Here is a 19,232-nt window from a genome sequence, read left to right as displayed (position 1 = left end):
ATATCATGTAGTATAAAGAAAAATATTTGCAATTGGGTTGGAAAATTTAAGATCAGATCAGACTAAGGAGTTTGGAGAATAGTGCAAACTCCACAAAGAATAGTGCAAGGGGTCCTGATTGCTATAGGTGTGGATGGCTTCACTGTGCAAGCTATGATATTCAAGGCACGTGTGCAAAGTCCATCACATTATGGGATGTGGCCATGAGTGGAGAAAAAAGAGGGATGGGCTGAGGGCCAGAGGCAGGAGATGGGTACCTAGGTGCTGGTGGCTGGTAGTGCGTTCTTCTTGCACTGCTGTTCTGGCATAGCATGCTGGAGTGTTTTAATTTTAGGAAATATTTTGCCAACTTGTTTTATAACTATTAGGCATTTAGATATTCGCATATGAGCCACTATTAGTACTCTTGTGCCGAGTCCTGTAAATGCTAATGATAAGACTTGTACCTGGCCTATAATAGATGCTTAATAAACTTCTGGTGAAAGAATATGCAGCAATAATGAACATGGTGGCTCAAAATGAGGAGAGATGGCTGAAAGTAGATCAAATTGGCCAGAATTTTCAAGAGGTGGAGTCTTCTGCTAGGGTTCTAATGCGATAGCAGTATAAATTCAGTTATTTGGGGGAAAGTTAATAAGTCATATCTGAACTATTATACTTAGAAATATTTTGTATTTTATTTAGAACTTTAAATGGAATTAAAACATCAATAATAACAGAAGTATCCTTTCTCGTTACTCTAAAAGCAAAGGTGTAGACTCAGTTTTAGTTACGTATTTATTCTCAGACACTCCTAGAAACTTGTCAAAAATGCTGACACAACAATTCAATTTGGCTTGAATCTCTGACTCAATCTGTGTGACCTGGATGAGTCACTTGACCTCTACACACCTCAGATCATTGAGGTGGAAGCACGAGATGAAGCAAGGGTGTGCTGAACACCAGATGAGAACTCTGTCAGTTTCCCTTGGTAAACACAAAAGGCAAGAAAGAAAACACTCAACTATCTCAAAGAAGTATATAAACTTGGCTTTTAAGCCTTTTTGAATATGGAATTTCCCAATATTTACGTAGACATGGTAAATACCCCTATAGTAAATTCCTTCTAAACTACATACTGCAGCTAGTAATTAGTACTTTAAAGGGATTTTGTTTAGTAATTTAAAATCCTATTTGTAGCTTTTAAGCATTCAAGAAGTCTTGACCAGCTTTTACATTTTTGAATTCTGAGCATAATCTAGAAGTATACAGTAGCAGAAAGCCTACCAGAACAGGGGAAATTGAAAATCTCCATTGTTGCCAAGGAGCAAGTTCTTAGGGATGAGTACACTTGTCATCTTTCAACCTAACAGTGTTTGCAACAACACCCATAATTATGCAAACATTTATTTCTTGCTTATCAGAGCTTTCAAAGGATAATTTTATTTACTCCCCACAATGAACTTCTAAGATCTTACTACCATATCTATTTTATACACAGAGAGTATAAATACAGAGAAACTGAGGTTTAGAGATTGAGCAATTTTCCCGAGACCATTCAGATATAAGTGTGAGGGTACCCAAATCGATAGTTCAAGTCTAGAATCCTCAATTTTATACTTGATATGGTCTCACCTGTGATGGAAATCACTGGATTAATGTCCCAGCAGATAAGCTATTGATTACATAAACCTCAGGGAGTTCAAGACAAACACTGAAGAGAAAAAATACTTAGAAATTCCAATGCTGCTCTGCAAAAAAAATACTACTCTACAATACTACTCTATTTTTACTAGAGTAAGCATTGTTACTCTTTTGTAGTAAGGACACAAATTAGACTTAAGGACACAAATATAATTTTAAAGAGGTACATGTAAAAAGCTTAGGAAACTTGGCCGGGCGCGGTGGCTCAAGCCTGTAATCCCAGCACTTTGGGAGGCCGAGGCGGGTGGATCACGAGGTCGAGAGATCGAGACCATCCTGGTCAACATGGTGAAACCCCGTCTCTACTAAAAATACAAAAAATTAGCTGGGCATGGTGGCGCGTGCCTGTAATCCCAGCTGCTCAGGAGGCTGAGGCGGGAGAATTGCCTGAACCCAGGAGGCGGAGGTTGCGGTGAGCCGAGATCGCGCCATTGCACTCCAGCCTGGGTAACAAGAGCGAAACTCCGTCTCAAAAAAAGCTTAGGAAACTTGTGTTTCCATCTACAACACCCCTGTGAAGCAGAAGTTCCCAAGCTTCGAAGTTTATATAAGAATGACCTGGGGAAGTTTTTGCAAAGTAGGCATATTCCCAGAACCCACTGCTATAAATTCTGATGAGATAGGTCTGCGGTTTGGACACAGGATTTACATTTTAACAGCAGCCAACTGATTGCAATGGAGAGCATTCTCAGACCACTTGAGAAGTATAACTTTACATTTCTTTTCACCTCTGAGTCTTGAAGCCACCTGGCTTTTCAAAACAAACAATTGCTTAACTAGAAGCCTGATGAATTTGGTGTGAACAAACAACAGGTGCTGTTTGCAAGAGACGAGTCAGGAACAAAATCAAAATAGGTCCTGGTTCTCTGCCTATACATAATGCATAGTTGGAACCATTGCACACTAAGTTCTCAATCCTGCACTGAGCCGGATTGAACCTGGAAACTTTAAAATACTGGAAAGAAAATGCTATGAGAGAACACACCTATAATTCACCAAAATATAATATATTTGGTAAGCTTCTCAATTGCTTGCTTTCATCTTCAAGTTACCCTGCTATGGCTTTCACGGTAGGCAGGATGTGACTAATACCTGGAGTCATACTTAAGGGCATTATTAGGACTGCTAGAGACAGTATCAGCTGTGGAATTGGAATAATTGCATTATTAGGACTAATAGCGACAGTACCAGCCCTGGAATTGCAATTGGAATGACAATTCTACTAATAGGGTTTTGGAGCTAACACCTCTCTTGGATAAAGGTAGGAAGTCTCAATTTACTGAATTGATTTAGGGGCCCTCAATGCTGCTAAGGATTTCAGCCACCTGTGTTTGAACACGGTCTTCTTAATTTGAAAACTGAAATAGAATTTGGATTGTCTTATTCTCCTGAAAACGTAAAATCAGGTGTCAATGCCTGGGGAAAAAAAGAAATGCAGTGGCTTCTTGAAAAATCTTTTATTCCCAGTTTCTTAGCTTTCTCCCAAATGACTACGATTTCCTTAGTTTGAAATTCTCTCTTTCAAACTGATGCATTGAAAGAAAATTACTGTAAATCATTAGAAAAAAAAGAAAGTTGGCTTAACTTTTTTCTCCTTTTGTCTTCTTTTTAAACTTGTAAGTACTCTGAAGCTTGTGAACTTCCGCTTCAGGGATGTTGTAGATGAAAATACACGTTTCCTAAGCTTTTTACTTTTTTTTTTTTTTTTTGAGACGGAGTTTCGCTGCCCAGGCTAGAATGCAATGGCTCGATCTCAGTTCACTGCAACCTCTGCTTCCTGGGTTCAAGTGATCATCCTGCCTCAGCCTCCTGAATAGCTGGAATTACAGGCACATGATACCATGCCTGACTAATTTTTGTATTTTTTAGTAGATACAGGGTTTCACCATGTTGGTCAGGCTGGTCTCAAACTCCTGACCTCGTGATCCACCTGCCTCAGCTTCCCAAAGTGTTGGGATTATAGGCATGAGCCACTGCACCCAGCCAGCTTTTTACTTTCTAATTAACTAGGAAGATGTTGGATGTCTTAGTCTTTCCAAAGACTGCACAATATTTCTATCTGACAAGAGACTTTTAAATCTGTCCATGAACATGCCTGAGGGTTAGCAGTTTGTACCGTCCTGGAAATTGTGAGAAAATTTTCAAATGCTATTTGTTAATTTGGGAACAGAGTCACATTTTATCTCAAATTATCAAAAAAGATTCTTTTACCTAGAACAGCTTAACAACTACACCCTCTAATAAGAAACAAATCAGTTTCCAGAAATGAAGCAAATCTTCTCAGGGTTTTAAAAAGCTGGAAAGCTTGTTAAGCTTTTCGGGAATAAGATAAAATGCCATATAATTTCCAAGGAGGATTATTTCTATAATGTAGGTACTTAATCTCTTTCCCCCATCAGGACTATTAGCAATTGCTGTGGACACACACACATTTTAAAATCTTATCCTTAGTGATTGCAGTTAAGGCCATTAAAATATCAAAGGATGATTAGATTACAAATCTTCCCCCTGAGTAACATTTTCTGCTATTGTTGATTTGTCCTGTGAAGCACAAACTTTTCTTGACAGAGATTGCTAATATTTAAATTAACAAGAGTTTTGTCCTTTCCTAATCTGAGTCCAGAAAAATGCAAGTGATAAATATATTGATTGTTTAGGCTATGTAAAATAACTTTTTCTGCCCTTAGCTCTGAAACACACATGAATCTGGAGACAAAATTTCAATAGCTTAATAATATGAAAATTTGTTCCTACATAATTATTCAGTGATCTAAGGTAAAAGTTCTAAAATACAGGATATTTTTCTTTTAAAATAAGTGATCCAGATGGCTATATTTGATCTGTTGTCAATCAGATCACAATTATTTACCTCAGATACTTTTGAATACCTACCTATCTTTCAGGGTACAGCCTTAGTCATATAATATTTTAAAGCTAGTTCCTTCATCTGTGGAAGGGACTATTGAGACATGATTAGAAAGAGTTTTCCATGACTTTTGGATTTTTGTTCCTTTCATTTGCATTTTGGTAATCCTTAGAAAATAAGTCAAAAAATATTCCGAGTCTAATATGAAAGGATCAAAGATTGACAAATTACTACTTTGATATAGTGAAATCTTCAAAAACTACAATAAGAAATAAAATGATCTTCCTCTCCCTATATCAATGAATCAATGAGTATTTTAATTTCTTCCAATCTGTTCATTCCAGTTTGAGTGTCTGATAAATACTTACATCTGTTTCTTCACATTTCAAAATCCAGTGGCCATCATTAACACAGCTTTACCATCTTCAACATTTTCTCTACATTAATTCTAGAGCCATGGGAGTTCAGCCTCATAATTAACACTAAAAGACAAGTAGTCCAATTTCTATGAGATTCTGGAAATCCCTTTGTCTCGTGCAAACTGGAAATAGAAACTAAATTTCAGGTTAAATATTTCCAACTTTACACAAGGATTTCAGACTCCTAAGAAATTCTATCATTTGTGGAGCTGAAATACTATGTGTTTTATTCCTTAGTGGTATACAGACAGTCTTGGAATCACAGGGCATATGCTAAATCTCACATGTGTATCCAAGACATAAAAGGTTCCCAGTCTCTTGTGTCCTCTGAATCATCTGTGTCATACTAAGCATTACTAATTCCTACAGCTATGCTTCATAAAACAGTTACTATCAATATTCTTCTTCTTATTGCTAGACATCTTCTCAATGTGCAACACTTTGTCTATATTCTTAAAGTAAAAAAATCATATTTGTACACCACTGCATTTGGTATGCTTAATACAAACCAGTATTTTCTACTGTGGTTTGTAAACATTTGGAGGACCCTGAGGCCCTTTTAGGGCACCAAAATGATTTTAATATTAATTTTAAGGCATTTTCATCTTTCACTTTGTTGACATTTATACTGATGATGCAGAGACAATGATGGGGAAAGCTGCTGGTACGTTAGCTGGTAATTAGTCAGTGGTAGCAAACCATACTAGCAATCATTCTCACATACTTTACCCCCAAGCCCTCACCAGGAAATAAATAGCAAGTTTCATTGAAGAAAATCCTTGACAAAGCAGTAAATAGGTTTTTTTGTTTTTGTTTTTCTTTTGTGTTTTTTTGAGACAGAGTTTCACTCTTGTTGCCCAGGCTGGAGTGCAATGGCGCGATCTTGGCTGACCGCAACCTTTGCCTTCCGGGTTCAAGTGATTCTTCTGCCTCAGTCTCTCCAGTAGTGGGATTACAGGCATGCACCACCACGCCCAGTTAATTTTGTATTTTTAGTAGAGAAGGGGTTTCTCCGTGATGGTCAGGCTGGTCTCAAACTCCCAACCTCAGGTGATAGGCCCACCTCAGCCTCCCAAAGTCCTGAGATTACAGGCGTGAGCCACTTCACCTGGCCAATAGTTTTAATTTTATTAAATTTTAATCCTTGAGTATTTGGCTGTTTAATATTCTGTGTGAAGAAATAGAAAGGACACAGTATAGATGTCTGTTGCACACCAAGCTAACTCCAATCTGCTAGCAATAGATTATGCCCTTTCTGTTCTATCCTGTACCTACATGGCTGCCCATTCTTTGTTAAACTTAAGCATAAAAACAGTTTCTTCTGTATCTTTTGGTCTTCATTCTAAAGGGCCCTAGGTATACACATTAAATAAATGTATATGCTCTGTCTCCTATTAATCTACTTCATGTCAGTGATTTTCAGCAAATCTTCAGAGGGCCAAGCCCTGGCCCAATTCACAACATTGCAACTTACCAAGTTTTGATGTAGTATAAAGAAGGAATATCTTAAAAAGCCTACAAACACTCTTTCATTTCCCAGTTACATTTGTGTGTGACACCAGGTTTTTTTTTAATACCTCTATCAAAACAACAATTGAATGCAAAGCAAATAGGAGAATCCAGCTGTTTTCTATTAGCTAGACAGCAAAGAGATTTGTGAACATGGAAAACAGTGCTACTTTTCTCACTTTGGGTTTTGAAAAACAGCTATTTCACAAAATTTTATTAAGTTGGTATGTAACTACACTTATTATTACTTTAAATGATGAGTATCTTAAAACTTAAGTTAGCTTTAACGTCTAATGTGGTTAATGTTGATAGATAAAACATATATAAACTTTTTTTTTTTTTTAAGTTTCTCAATAGTTAAGATTGTAAAGAGTTTCTTTACCAAAGTTTCTAGAAGCAAATATACAGAGGATTATGATGGTGCTAATCCTTGTTCTGGATACTTTGTCTCTCAGACATACAAACATACGTTTTGTGCTGTGGGATGGAGGTCAACAATAATATACAGCTAACTCACATCTACACAAGTAAAAACGATCATGTTTTCTCTGTTGTCTTGTACAGGTGAAAACATAACAGATATGGGTTCTATAACGTATATTTCAGGATGTCAAAACCCGAAAGGGATGGGTGAAAGGATGTCATCTTCTGATCCAGAGAGCTCATTTAAGATAGAAAGCTGAGGTTTACCTAATGTTATTCAATTGATTGGTGCCACAGCTTATTAGTGAAACTGGATCTTATGTCTCTTAATCTGGTGCTTGTGAATCATTACTCCATGACCAGTGATTGTAATGTTGGCCTGAGACTCAGAAAAGAAGTTGCATTAAATGTGAATGTCTGGGATATATTCAGGAGCACTGACTGAGTCAATCTAAAAGACTGAAGGGGCCAGGCAAAGTGGCTCACATCCATAATTGCAGCATTTTGGAAGGCAGAAGAATTGCATGAGCCTAGGGGTTCAAGACCAGTCTGGGCAACATAGTGAGACCCCATGTCTATAAAAATAATAATAAAGGAGTGAGGGGTTGGCTGGGTGTGGTGGTTCATGCCTGTAATCCCACCAGCACTTTGGGAGGCCGAGGCGGGCAGATCATGAGGTCAGGAGTTCAAGACCAGCCTGGCAAATATAGTGAAACCCCATCTCTATTAAAAATTCAAAAATCAGCCAGGTGTGGTGGTACACACCTGTAGTCCCAGCTACTTCAGAGGTTGAGACAGGAGAATTGCTTGAACCTGGGAGTCGGAGGTTGTAGTGAGCTGAGATCACGCCACTGCACTCCAGCCTGGATCAAAGAGCGAGAACCCATCTAAAAAAAAAAAAGGTGGCGGGGGTGGGGGGGTGGGTCGGAGGACAGTAGAAAGCTGAAGTAGGTCAAATAGGAGAGCCTAGAATGAAACCACAGTTAAGGCTCACCAAGAATAATTCAAGGAATAGAAAGGCAGGAAAAGAGTTCAGTACTAATGTTTTTCTAAATACCCACAATGTTGCTGGCACTAAGCTAAGCTCTTAATTTAACACATTAATCATCTAAACCATTTTGTAGCTATATCCTCCATTTATCAACCAAGAAATGAAGATCCAGAGAGGTGAAATATGCTTCCAGGCTCACAAACAGCAAACATCAAAGATGGGATTTGAATGTAGTCTCTCTCAAACTTGAAAGTTGGCTTTCAAGTAACTTTCACCTCCGGCTTCACATTGTATTGGCCTCTTAACTCTTTCGTTGGTGTGCAAATGGGAGGATGACAGAAATGCAAATGCATAGCTGTATATCCATTTGCAGTCAGAGAACATTTTACTTTTGTTTTATGGGTCATGAATTACAAGTACGAGGTGAGAAACAAGATTAGTTTTTCTATAATAAAGAAAACTAGTTTTACTAAATGTGCGTCTTGCTTGACTATTAGCACAGGCACAGTTAAAACGCTAGTAAGCAGTAATAGGTATTCCTGTATTGCATATCATATCCATGAAAGTTAGAGCTGGAAGGTTAAGTGTCCCCCTGGGGCCTCACAGCTAGACACTTGGCACCCCACAATTTCCACTCTACCTCTAAATCAATCTAATCCACGTTATATGTCAGAGTGCAGGAGTTAGGTAATATATTTAAAATTATAATTTAGCATTTGAAAACTCACAAAAAACTACCGAATCAGGAAGATAGAGTCTGATTAAGTGGGATGAAATGGTGCTCTGAAATTTAAGCCAGTCTTTTGAAGAGTTGAACCACCTAAGGCAGAGTTCAAACAAAGGCTGAAGCGAGAAGGTCTGCTGGGGAATGAGTTTCCCCTGAGCAGCGTGAAGTCATCAGGCCAAGGTAATGCTTCCCAGAGTGGTAACCGCTGTGTGTGGAGGTGGTGAGGGGTTTCGGAAACACACAGTATTTTGCAGGTCGGCCCCTGGGGACTAGGATGGCTGACTCCCTGGTATTGCAGTAAAATGTTTTACCTCTAATCACATCCCCCAACACTACACCTTGTGCGACATGTTGAAATCATCGTTTCCAGTTTATTCGACTTTTCTGTGTCGACTTGTTCATTATAGCCCAAATAAGTGATAAGGACTTGAAGACCCAGTCCTGTCGAGTGCCAAAGAAGCCCACCCCTCAGAGGATCCTTGGAAGGGGAGGAAAGAAAAGGAAAGGAAAGGAAGAAAGAAAAGAAAGAAAGAAAATCTGTTTTACCCTTTAACAATTTCAACCGCAATCTCCAAAGACCAAGTTGGTTAATTTGTAAATTCAGTCATTTTTTTCTAAACAGTGCCACCTACTGTCTATTTTAAGTCATCAGAAGGCTTGCTGGCAAGGACCAAGAGAAAGAAAGGGGCGGACGATGCAGGGAGGGGGGCGACGCGGGGGGAACTAGCCAAAAAACGAACTCTACCCGGCCTTGGGACAATTGTAAAAAACGACGAGAAAAGGCCATCTCCAAACAAGACGTATTTTTACTCGTTAACTTTGCGTAAGAAAGTTTGCAAGAAGCAAAAGCCACTTATGTCACTTCCTTAGACATGGCTAAATATCAGCCCTCCAGAAAACAATTTGTATTATTTTCAATGCGCGCTGTTTTGAGTATTTTTATGTTAGGGGACCAGGTTGAGCCAAAATACACATATAATTATTTTTCTATTTTTTTCCGCCCACCCACAGCAGAAACCTCTTAAGGAGAAGGCTTTGACACTTGACGTCAGCTCAGAAACTTTTGAGTTGGCGGGAAGAAAGGGTTAACAAGCGGTGGAGCGGCGGGGTCTTTTTAGAGTCCCAGCCGGCTGTCGAGGGCTCCAGGTACACACACACGCGCACACTCACACACACACACACGTGCACACCCCTCCCAACTATTCCTCCTCGGGGCGGTTACTTAGCCGAAGGGCACCATTTGGCTTTAAAACAAATTACTTAAGCACAACAGGGAGTTTATCGCTCGGAGGGAACGTGTAACGCGGGGGTTCAGGGAAGTCCACGAGGCAAGGGCTCTCACCTCCGCCGCCCGAAGAGAGCCGGGAATCAGGTGGTGGCCCCCTCTGTGGCTTCCATTTCTCTACACACGTTAGCAATCAAGTTAATTGAATTCATTGGAGTTTAGAGCCGGCCTCTAGCTCAGAGAAGGCTTTGAATGGCCAATTTCTCTCTCCCTCTCCCTCTCCTCCTCCCCGCCTCCCGCCCGCCCGCCTGCCCGCGCTCCCAGTTCCCTCCCCTCAGGGTTCCCCAGTCCACACCTCCCTCTCCACTTCCCTCACCCCCCCACTCCCTCCGCCGCCCTATTAAAACACCCACCAGCTCACTTGTTAAGACCCCCTTAAGTTAGAGGAGGCAGAAAGGCAACAACGGCGAGGAAGGAGAAGTCAAGACGTCTGGAAAGAATTACCCGGTCCTGGCTTCGAGCAGCCCATTGAACCAGGGACTTGAAACAGCCCCAGCCAAAGACTTTTCTCCCGATTCTGCGCTTCCTGGGTTCTGCTGAGTTTCCCGCAGGCTTTTTTTTTTTTTTTTTTTTTTTTTTTTAAAGACGAAAAAGAGATTTTCTGTTATCGGGGGGAGAAGGACTGAAGAAAAAAAAAAGAAGAAAAAAAGTTAATTTATTTTTAAAGCATAATTTTTTTTAAGAATTAGAAGACTGAAGTGCAACAAAAAAAAAATAAAGAGAATATTAGTGAAATTACTTTTTAAAGTGGGGGAGAATCAAACATTTAAGACTTCCCTATCCTGTTTAAATGTTGCTTTTAAATTTCTTATTTTTTTTGGCCGGTCGTCTCAAATTCATCTAATCTCTTATTACCTCAATTTTGGAAACTGTCCGCCACCGACCCTCCGGGACCACACAGACAGGCTGAGGACGACTTTATGACCAAGAGCTGAACAAGGTACGTTACACTGGCGCGATTTGGTGAACGACGAAGGTCCTCAAATAGGCCAGGGGGAAGGAAGAAATTATCCATATAAGTGTTTTGAAATTTTTGGAAAATGTGGAGTTTTAAAAATTTCCAAGACTGAAGATCAGGGAATATTTCAGGTCACTGCCAGGCTTAGCAACAGAGCCCTCTTTTCCCATCTCTGTGGTTCTCGCCAGAAATCCGCTTCCTTTCTGGGGACACAGGTAACCTCTCTGCCTGGGGAAGGCGGCACGTCCCCAGATGGACTTTTCCATTTTGCATCTTCCGGAGCAACAGAGGGGCTCCTGAGTTAGGAAACAGAATTTCCAATGTGTAAGGAAAATGCATTCTGCACAGCCGCCCCCACCCCTTCCCTTCTCCCGCCCCACACACACACTCTATGTGGAGAAAAGCTGCAATAGCCCAGCGCGTTTTACTTGTGAGAAACTTGCTGGGAATGCAAAGAGTTAAGCAATCTGGGTTTCCAGCTCCGGCTAGCTGGGACCCTGGAGAAGGAGGGTCCTTCTCTACCTCCTCGCAGCTACCGGCCCCTCTCGGCCACTCCCCCCTTTCCCGGGCCTCCCCTCCTTTACACTTCCCGCACCCCATTAAAGTGTCAGGCTCGTAAGCCTGGGCTCAGCTCGGCTCCGGAAGTCTTACTCGGGCCGGGGTCCCTGATGCAGGCGGTGACACTCGCAGCTGGGAGCGGAAGGAGGGCGCGCATCCCTCCTCTCCGCGCAGGGCCGGTCCGCCGGCCGCCCGGGGGCAGGGCGTGCTAGGGGACCGCGTGCAGCGCTTTAGCAGCTGCAACGTCCCCAGAGCCAATTCCGACGTGGCACCGCGCACGCCGGCGCTTCCCTCCTCAGCTGCAGCTGGGGACACTGCCCGGTGGCAGATCTGGGGGCGCCTTCTCGAGCGCCCAGCCCGGGAAGGAGGCGAGGGGCCCACGGGAGCTGGGGTGGAGGTGGGAGGGAAGCCAGAGGCTGGGTTTGGATGGATAATCAACACCTTGGGCGGAATTCGTCACGCCTGTTCCCGCCCAGCGTGAGCCAGGGCTCCGAAATGGGTCCCTGTGAACAGGAGGGCGGGTCTGAAAGAAGGGTCTGTGTGAGGGTGAGAACCGCGAGGCGAGAAAGCCTTTTTCCTCTGGCCACGGAAACGCAGCCGCGGGAGAACGGCGCTGAAAGGATACCTGAGGCTGCGAAGAGGCGCTGGGAGCACAGGGGCGGTGCCTGGGGACGAGGGCTTGCAAGACCCGGGTCCTGATACACAGCCTTGGGGGCCAGTTTCCCCCAGCGCCTCGCTCTCCAGCCCCCAAACGTCCGCGCCGAGCGTTTGGACTCGGGGACACCGCGCGCCTCTGGGGCAAACGAGCTAAACGTGTAGAAGCCCCGTCAGCCCCTCCCCTGCCCACTTCCTCACCCTTGGAACCGTGGCTGCTTGTTGGATCTCGGGAGCAATTGCCCAGAAACTCTAGGCTGCTCCAACCCACGTGTCTGCGCTGGGATTGCCTTTGACGTCACACCCAGGGGGAGGGGTGACGCAATAGATACGGAAGCCCTGATTGGCCATAAAGGGCTTCCCCCAACTGGCGGCCTGAGTATATAGAGCCCGTCAGCTCAGTGTTAGAATAAAGCGAAGCAAGTTGGTAGTTGGGCTTTGCTGAAGGAGTGAGCCAGTGTTAAGAGGGAGACAACTCATTGTACATTCCAAGGCTTTGGCTCAGATTTCTCACTGCGGTTAAGGCATAGGATAAGTACCTTTGGATCAAATCAGGTTATTTTTTTAAAAAAAACGTTATTTTAGAATAACGTTTTTAACGGTCAACACATACATTCACGATACTAGGTTTAAAATTAAATTGTGTATTTCTATAGATCTAAGTCCATTGAATTCCTTGTAGATACACTTTTAAGTTTTATGCTTATACGACTATTGAATTGAAAAGAACTTTGAAATTCTAAATTTTTATTTCCTTCCAATGTGTGCAAGTTGATTCGTGCATTAAATTAGTTTTCACCACATTTTTCTATAGCTTAGTAAGATCACAGTACAGCTGAGGTACTGGTTTTTGAGCACCCATCACACTCCACCAGAAGTTTTCCTGAGAGTTTGGCGATTCTTTTACATTTTCAATGACAATTTAACACTGCAAAGTACTCATTGTGTTTATATATTATGTCTTGTATGTGTTTCCAGTTCTGGAGACAGATAATTCTGATTTCTAAATAGACATTTGTAGAATAAAATATTGTAACTAGAGTATCATCCCTCCTATTCCTTTTTTTCTTAGATATCACCTGAGTCGGATAAATAGAAAAATATATTATAGACATACTGACAAATGCGTATTACCTGAGTTGCTTGTACTGTAGCTGGAGTCAAAAAATTTATCAAAGAAAGTTATGCATTTTATAAAAATTCAAGGACTTAACAAATCAGTGACTAGCATTAAATTCTAATGTCACTCTCCACAAAGCAAGGATTTAGTCAGCTACCTTCCTGGAAAATAAAAATTGTGCAACAAGTGAGTAAGACACTGTTACTAGAAAGTAAGTTAGTTTGGAACCAGTCATTTTTGTTAGGTCTATAGAATATAGCCCCATAGTATTGATTTTCATAAATACTTTCCCATACATGGTTTCCTTACCAGGTAAGACGTTTTAATTTTTTTTTTCTTGAATTTTTAAACACCTGGCACTGGTTCATTTATTTCCTGCTGTTGGCACTGTGGGGAGAGTCCTTTGTCTATGGATCAAGGTGGACACACTCTTTTTCAAAGTTACATTACACAGTTAATTTAAAAGTGTAAGAACAGGCAGTTTGTTACATTATTAGCTTCCTGGCTCTTGTATGAAATGTGACCCCTGAGTTAAAGTAGTGGGCGGACAGAGCATAACCTCCGTGTTTCAAAATGTGATCTGGTTTCTTCTTTTTATCCATGCCAACTTAGGCCGTGTTCCTCTAAGAGGCTGCAGTGACAGAGTTGGTAGCAGCCGGTATGTCAACTGAGCTGAGGGACAGCTACCTGCAGAGAAAACTCATTTTCATCATCCCAACTTGATGTTTTATCCTTTCCCCTCTAGCAGCAATCGGTGTAGAGTATTATCCTACTGCATACAGCCTTATATTATTTAAGTGTATTTTTCTTACGCCTGTAACCCCAGGACTTTGGGAGGCCAATGAGGGCAGATCACCTGAGGTCAGGAGTTTGAGAACAGGCTGGCCAACATGGTGAAACCCTGTCTCTACTAAAAATACAAAAATTAGCCGGGTGTGTTGGTAATTATCCCGGCTACTCGGGAGGCTGATGCAGGAGAATCGCTTGACCTCAGGAGGTAGAGGTTGTATTGTAGTGAGCTGAGATTGTGCCACTGTACTCCAGCCAGGGCGACAGAGCAAGTCTCCTTCTCAAAAAGAAAAAAAAATAAAAAGTATATTTTTAATGGTAGTCTTGTGGAGTTCATATATATATTCCTTTTTCTTTCCCACAATCTAGGAGAATGTTACTGATGAGAGACAGTTAAATATAACAAGGTCACTGTTAAATATTTTCTTATTTAAATAAATTTATTAATGAATGCCTCTTAACTAAATACATCTGTTCTGCAGATAATTAAAAATGTGTTCAAAATGTATTTAATGAAATTTTAAAATAATCAGACTGTAAGGCAAAATATGATCAGGCCCCATAAGAAACAGCAGCTATTGTTTGTCACATGTCTAGTATGTTTCAGGCACTCGACTAGATGGTTTACGTAAGTATATCTAATCCTAATCTGCAAAGAAACTTTTGTAAATAAAAGAACTTTGCCTCAGAAAAGTTAAGCAATTCACTCAAAGTGAATTAGTAAGGGGTGTGGCTGGAATTTAATCCAAGAATTCTTGAATATAATGCCCTTGAACTGAATTCATGCTAATTTATGCTGCAGCTGCACTAGTCAAATTTTATGGGGGTTCAAATTGAGAAGTCACATCTGATTGAGAGAGATCAGTAGAGATTTCCTAAGGAGACTTGGCACTTGTGCTACATTTGACTGTGTAGATAGGGTTTTGACCTATAGGGATAATTCCCAGGAGCCAATGTAGGTTCATGTAAAACTAAGATTCTGTGTCAAATCTTTTGGCACATTTTTCCCCCTACACTGAACTAACTTTAGGATGATGAAGTTCAAGAACCAGTAGAGCAGTTGGAAGAATGTACCTCCTAGAAATAATTGATTCATATGGACGGTGCAAAGGAAAAGAAATCTGAAACCTACAGTTCTGAACCCAGACACCGCTGTGGTGAGAAATCCTGTAAAAGGCTTGTATCCTAACCCTGCAAGCTTGGCTCAAGGGTCTTTGCCAGGATAAGTGCAGTGGGACTAGAGAGGAAAAAGGCAGACTTCAAAGCCAGTGAGGAAGAGAAGGTCACAAGGGGAGAAGGGAGGTTGGGAGGGGGAGTCGGGAGGGTTCATGCTTTGTGTTCCAGGCGGCAATGTGCTGTAATGTGAAGTCTTTCGGGGGAGACTTCATTTGGGTACTCTTATCTCAGATTTCTACTTAGGGACAGTAGCAGAGGGAATACACATCAGGGATGGGTATAAATGTGAATGAGGTCATGAAAGTCTTATTTTACTTTAACCTGGTGGTTGCCAAACTTTGTTATATAGTTGAATTGCTGGAGGAGATTTTAAAACCTGTAATGACCTGGGCACAGCCCATATCAATGAACTCAAAATGTGGGAGCCACAGATCAGATAATTTTGTGGATTCATGGGTAGTTTGGATATATAGCAAAATTTAGGAACCACTACTTTTTAACCTTTGCTCACCATACCTTCCTAATCCACTCTTAACCAGCAGATAGGTACCACCTGAGTATCATCTTAGAAGCCGATTTCTATGATCCTTGCTAGTGTCACCAACCTAGATTAATGTTTCTGATTCTAATTATTATGCATATAATATAAGGCCTGTTGCCCCTTCTGCCACACAACATGAGTTTATACATAAAGACAGCCTATGTTTTAGAACCATAGACAGCCTATGTTTAAATTGACTAAATCCCCCAATCCAAAGACAGACAGGCAATTTGGATAAAAAACTAGAACCAGTTCTACTATTTATTGAATGTGATCTTGAACAATGCCTTCATTAGAAAAACATTCTTTAAATGTCTCATCATCTTTTGTGCCTTTGTGCTTTTAAATACTTGGCTATAAGTTAAAAAGACACTGAACCTAGTCTTCAGTAGATTTTGAAATATAATGATGAAGAGAGGCAAATGTACTTTACAACTTAAGTTCAAAGATGTTACTTGAATTGTCCAGGACACATGACTTATTCATATAACCCTCAAGTGGTTTGTCTGAGCCAGGTTGCTAATATGAGGCAGAGTGTGGACTTGAATCCATTTCTTCTGATTCCCAGTCCTCCTGTTCTTTTCATCACGCCATAGTTATTCCTTGTTTACCCACAAGTAATGGGTTAAATGGAAGGAAGGAGTCAGGCTAATTAGGTAGTTACTGGCAGGAAACTAACATCACTGAGATCTGATTGTTGATAATTTCTTTTTAAAATATGTACTTACACTTCTTTTTTAAATCTGATAATCTGTTTTATGAGTAAATATCTTTAGCTCCATTTTATAGATGGAGAAACTGAAGATGACAAGTAGTATATAACTTGCTCAAGGTCATCCAGCCACTAAAAGGAAGAACGAGGATTCTGTCCTAACTCAGTCAGGTTCTAGTGGTCAAATTCTCTGAAATTGATAGTAGATGCAGAGCTGGGATTTGAACACTAGTATAGCTGATTTCAAAATATTTGCTAATCTGATTAATACCAACTAATTTATTCAATTGCAAAGATAAGACATACGTGAACACATGCTCACAAGTCATTAGAGCCAAAAAACCAAGCAGTATATGGATTAATGGACAATAAACACTGTAAGGGTACTGAAGGAGTTCAAGTTGATAAAAGTTCATGCCCCAGCTTGACCCCTGAGCTCATAAAGTAACTCAGATTGCAACTCACAATCCCTGTAAATGCTCTTGGGCACCATCTATCTGCCTTTTCTATCTTTGCTTTCTGAAGATCTTCTAGACCTGGTCTGGGACTCCCGGCAACCACTGCCTTAAGACATCTGGGTGAAAAATTATGGAGATGGTTTCTTTTAAAAACAAAAATGACTGGGGCCGGACGTGGTGGCTCACGCCTGTAATCCCAGCACTTTGGGAGGCCAAGGCAGGTGAATCACCTGAAGTTGGGAGTTTAAGACCAGCGTGACCAACATAGATAAACCCCTTCTTTACTAAAAATACAAAATTAGATGGGTACGGTGGCACATTCCTGTAATCCCAGCTACTCAGGAGGCTGAGGCTGGAGAATCACTTGAACCCGGGAGGCAGAGGTTGCAGTGAGCAGAGATCATGCCATTACACTCTAGCCTGGGCAACAAGAGTGAAATGTGGTCTCAATAATAATAATAATAATAATAATAATAATAATAATAATAATAACTGCTTGAGGGGTACCCTTAAGGGCTTGGTTGTCTCTAGCACATATTCACTGCCTCTGCAGAAAGACTAGGGTAGGACATATGTCCATCAGTCTGCATTGACTGCCTGAGTCCAGATGGGCTTATTTCTTTATTGAAAATGTATTTATTGAGTACCTGCTATTTACCAAGCCCTGGATTTCATGCAGGAACCAACCAAGTTATCGAACCACACAAGGCCCCATGGCCATAGAGGATATATATATGCCACTTAGAAAATCAAGTAAGTTAAAGGGAGAGAGCCTGGCAGGGGGTGAGGAGAAGGCAGGGTTGGGTCGGGTGGAGGAGTTGCTTTAGAAGGACAGGTAAGCTCAGACCTCCCAGAAGAGGAATCATCAGATCTAATTGTAGGTCTTTCCCACATGCTGATTCAATAAATTTGAATTCATGTTAGCTTCCCCCAGATCCCAAATGGAAGGACCACTTTATGAAAACTAGGGTAACTCCATTGAACTCAATTCTCACTGTTGCACTGGAGCAGCAAGAATAGATGTTACTCTCCTTTCATCCAACATTTTGCTCTCAGCTTAATGTAAAAAGGTCAAGGGAGAGGAAAAGGCTTTGAGGTCCAGTGACTCAAAGAGCAACATTGGGGTATATGAGCCAACAGCAAGGCTGTATATCAGCTCCACAGGTGGAAGCAGTGGGGACACTAGTGCCATTTTTATGGTAACACAGGATTTTGGCTGTTGACATTAGGAGCAGAATTGCTGTTGCATAGATGGAACCAGGCTCTTCCTTTGAAACCACCACTTTTCATGTCTTTTTAGGTTATACACACATAGAAAATATATGAGCCTAGAAATCTCAGTATCGGCTGGCCTCGAGTGAGTGCCAGTTCTTCATTTTCTATAACAGTAGAGAAACAGTTTTCAGGCCTGGTGCAGTGGCTCACTCCAGTAATCCCAACACTTTGGGAGGCTGAGGCAGGCGGATCACCTGACGTCAGTTCAAGACTAGCCTGGCCAACTTGGTGAAACCTCTCTCTACTAAAAATACCAAAAATTACGCAGGCGTGGTGGTGCATGCCTCTAGCCCCAGCTACTCGGGAGACTGAGGCAGGGGAATTAATTGAACCGAGGAAGGGGAGATTGCAGTGAGCCGAAATTACGCCACTGCATCCAACCTAGGAACCTCGCTTGACAGAGCAAGACTCCCATCTCAAAAAAAGGAGAGAAACAATTTTCAAATTTTGCTTCTAATCTCTCCTTACACAATGACATTTTATTAGCCAGAAGCAAAAGAATGAGGATTCAAATATATTTTTCTTGAGGATTCAAATATATTCAGCAAATTTATTGAGAACAGTCATCTGGCATTATGCCACTCTGTAGATCTAACTTTTAGTTTTTTGACTATGACAATTAAATACCCAGAATCTTGGTTTCCTTATTATATGCATAATTATTTATAACACGAGATTAATAATGTGCTTACCACCCGAAGTCATTAAGAGTAAATAAGATTATGCTTAAAAGAAATTTTGCCCCACTGCCTGAAACCTAATAAATGATGACTAAATGTTAGCTGCCATTATAATGATGATGATGATGATGATGAATAAAGTTACACTCATGCATTCAACAAATGTTTACTGAACACCATCTATAACCCAGGCAGTGTTTTATGTCCTTGGGACGCATTAGTGAAAACAGATTATGTATCTCCGCTGACTTAGTGGAGATACATATAATGATATACATTATAGTATAGCAAGCCATTCTTTAACACTTGGTTTGGCCTAATTCCCTGGAGAATACAAGTTAGTAAATATTTGGTATTAATTAATAGGCCAAAGTCTCATAGTGGGGAAAAATGTCTAAGTTTTTTTGT

The 19,232-nt window shown here is 41.1% G+C and overlaps 1 protein-coding gene and 1 long non-coding RNA gene across 2 annotated transcripts in view; one reads left to right on the top strand and one right to left on the bottom strand.

The window, feature by feature from the left end:
- LOC141581491 (uncharacterized) overlaps positions 1 to 10,121 on the bottom strand; it is a 459,045-nt gene extending 448,924 nt beyond the window's left edge. Inside the window, exon 1 of the long non-coding RNA XR_012514169.1 lies at positions 9,961 to 10,121. This is a non-coding gene — a long non-coding RNA (uncharacterized LOC141581491). The remainder of the gene's footprint in view (positions 1 to 9,960) is intronic.
- A 117-nt stretch (positions 10,122 to 10,238) lies between these two features.
- HAS2 (hyaluronan synthase 2) overlaps positions 10,239 to 19,232 on the top strand; it is a 29,202-nt gene continuing 20,208 nt past the window's right edge. The window contains exon 1 of the mRNA XM_003933098.4: positions 10,239 to 10,843. The gene's annotated coding sequence lies outside the window, so the exon portion shown is untranslated. The remainder of the gene's footprint in view (positions 10,844 to 19,232) is intronic.

This window comes from Saimiri boliviensis, chromosome 15 (genome assembly GCF_048565385.1).
Source record: "Saimiri boliviensis isolate mSaiBol1 chromosome 15, mSaiBol1.pri, whole genome shotgun sequence".
NCBI classification, from domain to species: domain Eukaryota; kingdom Metazoa; phylum Chordata; class Mammalia; order Primates; family Cebidae; genus Saimiri; species Saimiri boliviensis.
This window is presented reverse-complemented; position numbering and strand designations above follow the sequence as displayed.